This window comes from Nicotiana sylvestris, chromosome 1, assembly GCF_000393655.2.
Source record: "Nicotiana sylvestris chromosome 1, ASM39365v2, whole genome shotgun sequence".
Taxonomy (NCBI): domain Eukaryota; kingdom Viridiplantae; phylum Streptophyta; class Magnoliopsida; order Solanales; family Solanaceae; genus Nicotiana; species Nicotiana sylvestris.
Genome location: NC_091057.1, coordinates 138,586,886 through 138,596,683, shown reverse-complemented (window position 1 = coordinate 138,596,683; position 9,798 = coordinate 138,586,886).

Below are 9,798 nucleotides of genomic sequence, written 5' to 3'. Positions count from 1 at the left end.
AGGTTCAGAAAATCACAAAAGACTGCCAGTTTTACCAAAGTATATAGTAACTTAAACGGTTGGTGCTGTTTTGAAAAAATGAGACAGTTCCTACTCGAAGTTCCTATAGGCATGCTTTCTATACGTTAACTGATTTTAACATTTTTTAACAGGAGTCTTACAAACATGGTATCTATATTCAACTTTATAATTAAGCCTACAGTTTGCCTAATGGTATCATTATGTGCAGAAAATATAAATCCCTATGAGCATGGTATCTATATGCGTAGTTGCAGAAAGTTTAGAAGTTAATCCCTATAGACATGCTTTCTACGTGTAGAGTTGCACAAACTAGAAATTAAATCCTATAGGCATGGTTTCTACCCTTTGTGCATAAAAGTACCCCCTCCCCTTTTCACTAAAATCCCATGAGTTTATACAAATTAGTACATACCAGTAAAAAATAAGACAGAAATAAAAATACATCAGAAATTACAGCTACATCCGAGCAGCCTAATTCAGACTTAGTATCTAACAATATGAGATTGAACCACTTCCGAGATCCAGATTTCCAAAGCCTTCTCTTATCTAGGGTGTTTTAGAGATCCAAGGAGTTTCAGGAACTCCAGACAGTGCTTACACCCAAGAAGTTAATTAGAAAGAGTTACAGTGCAGTGTGGAAGAGCCAACCCTCAGGTGTCCAAGTTCAGAGAGAGCTCATGGATCCCAAAGCAAGGCTCACAAGGGGGGGGGGCAGAACTTAATGTTCTAAGAATGAGTGCAAGTGCAATAGAGGGGTAGGGGTGCCAAGGCAGGCTGGTGGTCGTACCTAGTCATAAGGTAGACTGGCATACCCCTGACCAAGCCTGTTCAGCCAACAAATATGAGCACAGACCTGTTGAAGGTCAGGCTATGGTCCAGACAATGATTAGGACATTGTTAGACCATAGTCTTAAACTCAGAATACATGTAAAGAGGAAAGGGAATGGGAATTGGAAAGAGTTTAGGACAAAGGGAGTCCACCCCATACATATGAACAACAATGTCAAGCGTTGTCATGCTTTCTGGACCATAACTCAACATACAAAGGGAATTGGGGGTGGGAGTTCATGTAAGCACAGAGAAAAAAAAGTAAGTAAACTTGCAGAAATTACAACATCGAAACAGTAAGACAAGCAGAGGAAAGGCTGAAGAATAAACATGTTGTGGAGAGGCAGAATTTAAACAAATAGAGACATACCAGTTGCAGAAAAAGTAAGCAAAGAGAAAAGCAGGATTTCTTTCAGCCAAACCACAATCAGAGAAGAAAGCTTTAAGCTTGTGAGTCCACAGAACTCGAATGTTTAAGAAATTCTAAGTGTATTTGAGAGAAGTAGTGACTTGTTCTGTTAGAACTTGTTTTTTGAAAGAGAAGAGGTACATGTATTTATAGTTTTGAAAACGAGTAGAGAATAAGGTAACAAATAAGGTTTCAACACAAACATGGAAACAAACATAGTCAGAATCATTAACACAGGTATTCCCCTTTAATCAAGGGATTACTGCTCAAACGGACACTAACAAGATTAATATAAGGAAAGAAGATCAATTTGTAAGCAGAATGATTGTTACCATAAAAGGAGTAGTAAAACCATATAGTAAGGGATTAAGTCTAAATACAGGAATGTACTTATTTTTGGAAAGGATCTGGTAAGGCCAAACAAAGAGAGAAAATCAATTAACCCTTAACGGGCGAGTAAAAAATCAGAATTTCGTAAGGAAAATTTTTGAAAATCAATCACGAGTTTGAGAATCAATCACAGAAGGGACTCAGTATATAAATGAAGTGCACAAGTAATAGACATGTGAGACCAAGCTATGACAAGAAGAAACAACATACAGTAATAGCGTGATAGTCACGTAGGTCAAATTTCATTGTCTTAGTAATAGAGAAAAGATCAGAAGCATGCAAAAGTTAGGTGAAAACCTTTCTGAAAACATAGTCGAGTTTGACAAATAACAAGAACTTAGAACAAAGGAATCACATAAAGAAAACGAGATGCTAAAGTAAAGGAATCAGACTGAGCGATTTCAAATAGTCGAGTTGCACAAACAAACTCAAGAACTCGAACAAACCCCTAAGAACTAGAATTTTCGAAATCAGTAGAGTTTAGAGGCGATAAGCAAGTGAAACAAATAAACAGTCTCAGAATCTCAAATAAAACCCCAAAAAAATTAGGGTTTTCAATACTAATCTGGTGTAAACAAAGTAAATCAAACAGATAGACTCAGAAACTCAAACAAATCTCCAAAAATTAGGTTTTCAACACCAATTGAACTTAGAGATGATAGGCAGATGAATCGAACAAAACATTACAAACAGGCTCAGAAACCCTAGTTTGAAATCAAAAGATTTGGAAAAGGAAATTTGGGGAAAACGCATAAAACATCAAATATGACACAGATCAAGCACAAATCTAAACAAATAAATGAAAAAGAACCTCGAATAGGCTAGGGTTTCTGATAACCCTAGAAATGAGAAAGGCTTGGAAGAAACAAGATCAGATCTGGAGTCGATAAGGTCATAGTCAGGCTTAGGAGGCTAAGACACGCCGGAGTAAGGCCGGAGATGGCTGAAAACCTCGAATCGACGAAGGTCTGGGCAAAGACCCTTGAAGTCTGACCTTGAAACTTCAGGTATCAAGCACGTGAGAGTAGTAGGGGGTGAGTATAGGTCGTCCATGGTCAAAACAACCATAGATTCCGGTGGATTTGGGGTTGGAGATGGCAGAGAGCGATTAGGGTTTCGAGAGAGCTCGAGAGAAGAGAGGAGTTAGAGGCGGCGCTTCTAAAAGAATGGGGTAGGGTTTAGGGGTCGTTTGGAATTAAAAAGGAAAGAAGAGATTTGGGCCGTTGTCAAAAAATGATCAACGGCTCAGATTTGTAAAAAACGAAACGAGTGGGTTTGGGCAATTGGATCAGGTAATTGGGTTGAAATTGATTTGGGGGTTGGGGTTGGGTTGAAATTGATTTGGGGGTTGGGGTTGGGTTGAATTGGGATGCAAATTGGGCTGTAATTGAAATGTAATTGGGGCTAAATTTTAAATAGCCATTTTCCCATTTTATTTTTATAAAAAATAGTAAAAGGTTTTTTCTGAAACCAATTGAAGGTACTAAATTAATAAATAATATACAAATATTAAATTAAAAATGCTGGAAGTAATTTATAATTATAAAATGTTGTAAATCATAAAATAGGCTATAATTGCAATTACATACAATTTAGCTTTAAAAATGCCAAATAAATTTGTAAAATATGTAAAAAAATTACCTTAATTATATTTTGGCGTAAACGTGAGAAAGAAATGAGTTATTCACCAAAATGATAATTTTGGGAATAATTATTGCATTTTTGTGGTGTAAAAATAGGTAATAGGTAGGTTTAAAGATCATTAAAAATACCAAAACTGTTAGGTGTGCTTACATATGCACGTATATGCTATTTTAGAAATATTTTGGGTATAAAATTACCTAGGGAAAAATTTGGTATCAACAGTGACGTCACATCTCGATAAACTACATCAATCAGGGATCCGTGGAACGCGTCGCTCTCTCGGCCTTGTCCAAACCGTCGCAATTCAACAGCCAAATTTTCCAACGAAAACAGACAATGTCCGCTTATCAAGGATGTGCAGGGCCACGATCTCAACAAGCGGAGGGACTAATTGTATGGGTCCAAATTTGGCAACCACGACAGTTAATAAGCAAGACATGGAACGAGGTCACCACAACACAACGACTGATGGCCGTTGTGACAAAGGACGACGACCAAGAGCGGTCAGCCGAAATGAGATAGTAACGGTAGTTTAAACGTAGAAAGAGACATAAAGAATATGCCTTTTGGATATTCTTTATGTTGTACCTTTTAGTGTTTTTTAGGAAAATGTCCCTTATAAACAGGGAGGGTTAGTAAACAAGAAGGGGGCCATTTGAAAGAAGAGAGAATACATTGTAAAAAGGGAGAATATACGAAAGAATTGTCTTATTGGATCTACTCAAGCACATGTTGTTTAACCTTCATCCATAAATCTGAAGATTCCACATTCATATCTGTTTCATACCTTTTCACATCATCAGAAAGAGGAGGTGCCCAATCACACAATCATTGGGTGACAACCCCTTTATATTATAACTCTTGTCATTTCTTGCATTTATGGTATTTTTAGGATATTATATATTTTGCCAACCATAACGCATTGAACATACTACTTAACACTCCTATACTATTCTCATTATATCAAAATCTCATTCCGTTTGATCTAGAGATTATTAAGTTCAACTAAGATTCACCACATTAAATTGTTACTATTTAGTTTAACATTTATTTTGCTCAAACAATAAGGTGTATAACTAATGCTTGTATTAGTTATACATAGGTTGAAAAAGTGTACCAAACAAGGTATTACCAAACAAGGTATCTATCTATATTATTATAAAAGTACGAATGTTTCACGCTAAATGTTGAACGACTAAAATATTCTTAAAATATTGATCGACTTTTATACCCTTAGATATTTTGTTAAAAAGATAGTTCTATATTGGATAAAATAGTAATCTAATAATAATTTGCCTAATATTTAGCTAGGAATTTGATAACAAATAATGATAGAATTCTTTCAAAACTAATAACCGAATGTAATTAAAGTTTTAATACTATACTAATTCTAGGTGGACAATTATATAAAACAACAATAGGATCCCACATGCTCCTAGAGTCCCAAATCCATAGCAATTCCACGTTTAATGAAACACATATATTGCACATCCCAAAATGTCCGGACCCGTCAAAAATTTCTACCGCAAATTTCGCATTTGACACAATTCTTGTCATAAGCGAAGATGCCAATGATGACGTATTGTTGACACTTGATGTAGATTCTTCTTGTTTATTGTCCCCCATATTTGACACAAATATTATTTAATAGCTGACGACACAAATCAAGATTATTTCCTTTCTGATGTAGAAGATCAGACTAAGCTGCAACTACAGAGCATACTCAGACAGAACCTTGACTCAGTTACCAAGATAAATCTTTTCTGATGTGGAAGATCAGACTATGCTGCAACCACAGAGCATACTTAGACAGTACCTTGGCTCTGATACCAATTGTTGCGGAAGCCAAATGTATATAGTGTGAATAAGTCACAACTACTATACCAAAATTATGACAGCCACCAAATAATAAATAAGACAATAAAGCAACAATAAAGGGAACACCAGAATTTACGAGGTTCGGCTAATTTTGCCTACTCCTCGGACACAACCAATATTTTATTTCACTCCAAAATACAAGTGAAATAATACTAAAGAGAGAAGATACAAATGCCTTAAACAGATGAGAAGGCAAATGAGAGGTGTGTTTCAATCCTAAACATTAGGCCTTCTTTTATAGGGGAAAAATCCCCCCAAACTTAACTCCCAACCAATGTGGGACTTTGGCATTTTGCCAAACTTCAACAAATCTCCACCTTGGCAAAATTCCACATTTTCAATTCTCTCTCAATAACAAATTTTGGTTGTGTCTTCATCTTCAATCTTCAGTGTTCAACAATGTTGATCAAATCCAAACAATGTTGAAACTTGACCGCAGTCACCACCTTTGTCAGCATATCAGCAGGATTCTCTGTAGTATGAATTTTCTTCACCGTGACTCCACCTTCTTCTATGATTTCTCGTACGAAATGATACCGAACATCAATGTGCTTCGTCCTTGCATGATAAACTTGGTTCTTCGCTAATTGAATAGCACTTTGACTATCACAAAAAATTGTGATACCTTTTTGTTCAACACCAAGCTCCTTTAGCAATCCTTGAAGCCAAATTGCCTCTTTCACAGCATCTGTAATAGCCATGTACTCTGCCTCTGTTGTAGACAAAGCAACTGTTGACTGCAAAGTAGACTTCCAACTAACTGGTGCCTTTGCAAAAGTAAACACATAACCAGTAGTTGATCTTCGTTTGTCCATATCACCCGCAAAATCTGAGTCACAATATCCAACTACAAACTGATTGTCTTCCTGCTCAAAAACTAACCCGACATCTACAGTATTATGAATATACCGTAGAATCCACTTCACAGCTTGCCAATGCTCCTTCCCTGGATTGTGCATATATCTGCTAATAACTCCAACAGCTTGTGAAATGTCAGGCCTTGTGCAAACCATTGCATACATCAAGCTACCAACAGCATTTGCGTATGGTACCTTTGACATATACTCTCGTTCAGCTTCATCCATTGGCGACATAGTAGTACTTAGCTTAAAATGGGAAGCAAGTGGAGTACTAACTGGCTTAGTCTTGTCATCTATGCCAAAACGTTGAAGTACTCTCTTCAAATATTCCTTTTGAGATAAACAGAGTTTCTTTGAACGTCTATCTCTAATTATCTCCATGCCAAGAATTTTCTTTGCCTCACCCAAATCCTTCATCTCGAACTCCTTCTTCAGTTGAATCTTCAACTTATCAATTTCTTCCGAATTCTTGGAAGCTATCAACATATCATCAACATATAGGAGAAGATATACAAAGGAACCATCTTTAAGCTTGTGCAAATACACACAATGATCGTATTTGCTTCTCTTGTACCCTTGCCGCAACATAAACTCGTCAAATCGCTTGTACCATTGTCTAGAAGATTGTTTCAATCCGTACAACGATTTTTCAAGTTTGCACACCATATTTTCTTTTCCAGCAACTTTGAATCCTTCTGGCTGAGTCATGTAGATTTCCTCCTCCAAGTTTCCATGTAAAAACGCAGTTTTTACATCCATCTGAACTAGTTCCAAATCCAATTGTGCTACCAAAGCCAACATAATTCTAATGGAGGAATGTTTTACAACTGGAGAAAACACTTCATTGTAATCAATTCCCTCCTTTTGAGCATATCCTTTGGCCACCAATCTTGCTTTGTAGCGAACATCTAATTGGTTAGGAAATCCTTCTTTCTTTGCAAATACCCATTTGCACCCAATTGCTTTCTTTCCCTTCGGGAGATTGGCCAATCTCCATGTATGATTCTGATGAAGGGACTGTATTTCATCATTCATGGAAATCCTCCACTTATCTTCTTCTGAACTTTGGACAGCGTCTTTATAAGTAGTAGGAACATCATCAGCTACAATTGAGGTTGCACAAGCAACCGTCTCTATGAGACGAACAGGTTTCGTTATTGTTCTTTTTGGCCTGCTGGTTGCTATTGATTCAAGTTGTTGTTGAGATTCCTGAGTTGGAATCTCCTCTACTGGCTCTCCTTCCAGAGGGTAATCTTCATTTGTTTCCTCCTCTGCTTCTTGTGTAGGAAAAATAAATTTTCCCTCAAACTCCACCTGCTTAGAAGCACCTTCATTTTGTTTGGTATCTTCTGTTACCTTATTTACCATAGCAGATTCATCAAAGGTAACATCCCTGCTGAATATTACTTTCTTTGTCATAGGACACCATAAGCGATATCCTTTGACTCCAGAAGTAATTCCCATAAAAATAGCCTTCTTTGCCCTTGGATCCAATTTTGACTCCGTCACATGATAATATGCAGTTGAGCCAAACACGTGCAAAGAGTTATAATCTATGGCAGGTTTTCCATACCATTTTTCAAATGGTGTCTTGCCATCAATAGCAGCAGATGGTAAGCGATTAATGAGGTGGCATGCATATGTAACTGCCTCAGCCCAAAATTCTTTGCCCAAGCCAGCATTGGACAACATACACCGTACCTTCTCCAGCAAGGTCCGGTTCATACGTTCTGCCACTCCATTCTGTTATGGTGTATGTCTAACAGTGAAGTGTCGGACGATGCCATCATTTTCACAGACCTTATTGAAATGATCACTTTTGTATTCACCTCCATTGTCTGTGCGAATACACTTGATCCTCTTGCCTGTTTGATTCTCCACCATCGTCTTCCATTTGAGAAAAATTCCCAACACTTCATCTTTGCTCTTCATTGTATACACCCATACTCTTCGGGAAAAATCATCAACAAAGGTTACAAAATAGTGCTTCCCACCCAATGAAGGTGTTTTGGAAGGACCCCAAACATCAGAGTGTACATAATCCAAAATGCCTTTAGTATTATGGATCGCTGTACCAAATTTAACCCTTGTCTGTTTCCCTTTAACACAATGCTCACAAAACTCCAAGTTGCAAGCCTTTACTCCTTTTAACAATCCTTGATCTGATAGAGTTTTCAAGGATTTTCCTCCAGCATGTCCCAAGCGCATGTGCCATAGCTTGGTTGCTTCTGCCTCTTTGTCGTCACTGGATGTTACTGTCGCTGTCCCAATAATTGTACTGCCACGATAGCGGTACATATTATTATTCTTCCGATTAGCCTTCATTACCACTAGTGCACCGGAGCATACTCTCATCACTCCATTTTCTGCAATGATTTTGAACCCTTTTGATTCTAGGGCTCCCACAGAGATGAGATTCTTCTTCAAATCCGGTACATATCGAACATCTATCAATGTTCTGATCATTCCATCATGGTTCCTTAATCGTATTGAACCAATGCCATATGAGGTAAGAGGGCTGTTATCCGCTGTGTGGATGACTCCATATTCTCCTTCTTGAAATTCCACGAACCAGTCCCTGTTGGGACACATATGATAGCTACAAGCCGAGTCCATCAACCATATGTCTGATGATGTTGATGACTCTGTTGTAACTAATGAGAAGTCTGAATCATCACAATCAGCTACATTTGAATCCATAATAGCCTTTCCATTGTTATGTTTGGCCTTATTCTTCAACTTCGGACAGTCTTTCTTCCAGTGCCCTTTTTCTCGACAAAAGGCACATTCATCTTTGCTGGGTCTGGATCTTGACTTGGATCTTCCCTTCTTTGTCCTCGTTTGATTTTGAGGACGACCCCTCACAAACAGTGCTTCTCCTTCTCCGCCCTTCTGTTTTTCTCGCTTTCTTTGTTCATAGCTGTACAAAGCTGAACAAACTTCTCTGAGAGAAATTTCGTCATTTCCATGGAGTAGAGTAGTTTCAAGGTGCTCGTACTCATCAGGAAGTGACGCCAACAACATTAAGGCCAAGTCACCATCATCATAAGTTGTATCCATATTTTGCAAATCTGTGACCAACTTATTGAAACTGGTGATATGTTCATTCATCGTGGTACCAGGAACATAGGTGAAGTGAAACAGTCTCTTCTTCATGTACAATTTATTTTGACTATTTTTCTTCAAAAATTTATCCTCCAGTGCTTTCCATAATTTACTTGCAGAAGTTTCCTTTGTGTATGGATATTTCTGCTCTCTAGCAAGGTAGGATCGAATGGTACCGCAAGCAACACGGTTGATAATTCTCCAATCTTCTTCTCCAATAACATCTGGTTTCTTTTCTTCAATGGCCAGATCTAGCCCTTGTTGAAAAAGGACATCTAGAACCTCGCCTTGCCACATCCCAAAATGTCCGGACCCGTCAAATATTTCGACCGCAAATTTCGCATTTGACACAATTCTTGTCATAAGCGAAGATGCCAATGATGACGTATTGTTGACACTTGATGTAGATTCTTCTTGTTTATTGTCTCCCATCTTTGACACAAATATTATTTAATAGCTGACGACACAAATCAAGATTATTTCCTTTCTGGTGTGGAAGATCAGACTAAGCTGCAACCACAGAGCATACTCAGACAGAACCTTGACTCAGTTACCAAGATAAATCTTTTCTGATGTGGAAGATCAGACTATGCTGCAACCACAGAGCATACTTAGACAGTACCTTGGCTCTGATACCAATTGTTGCGGAAGCCAAATGTATAT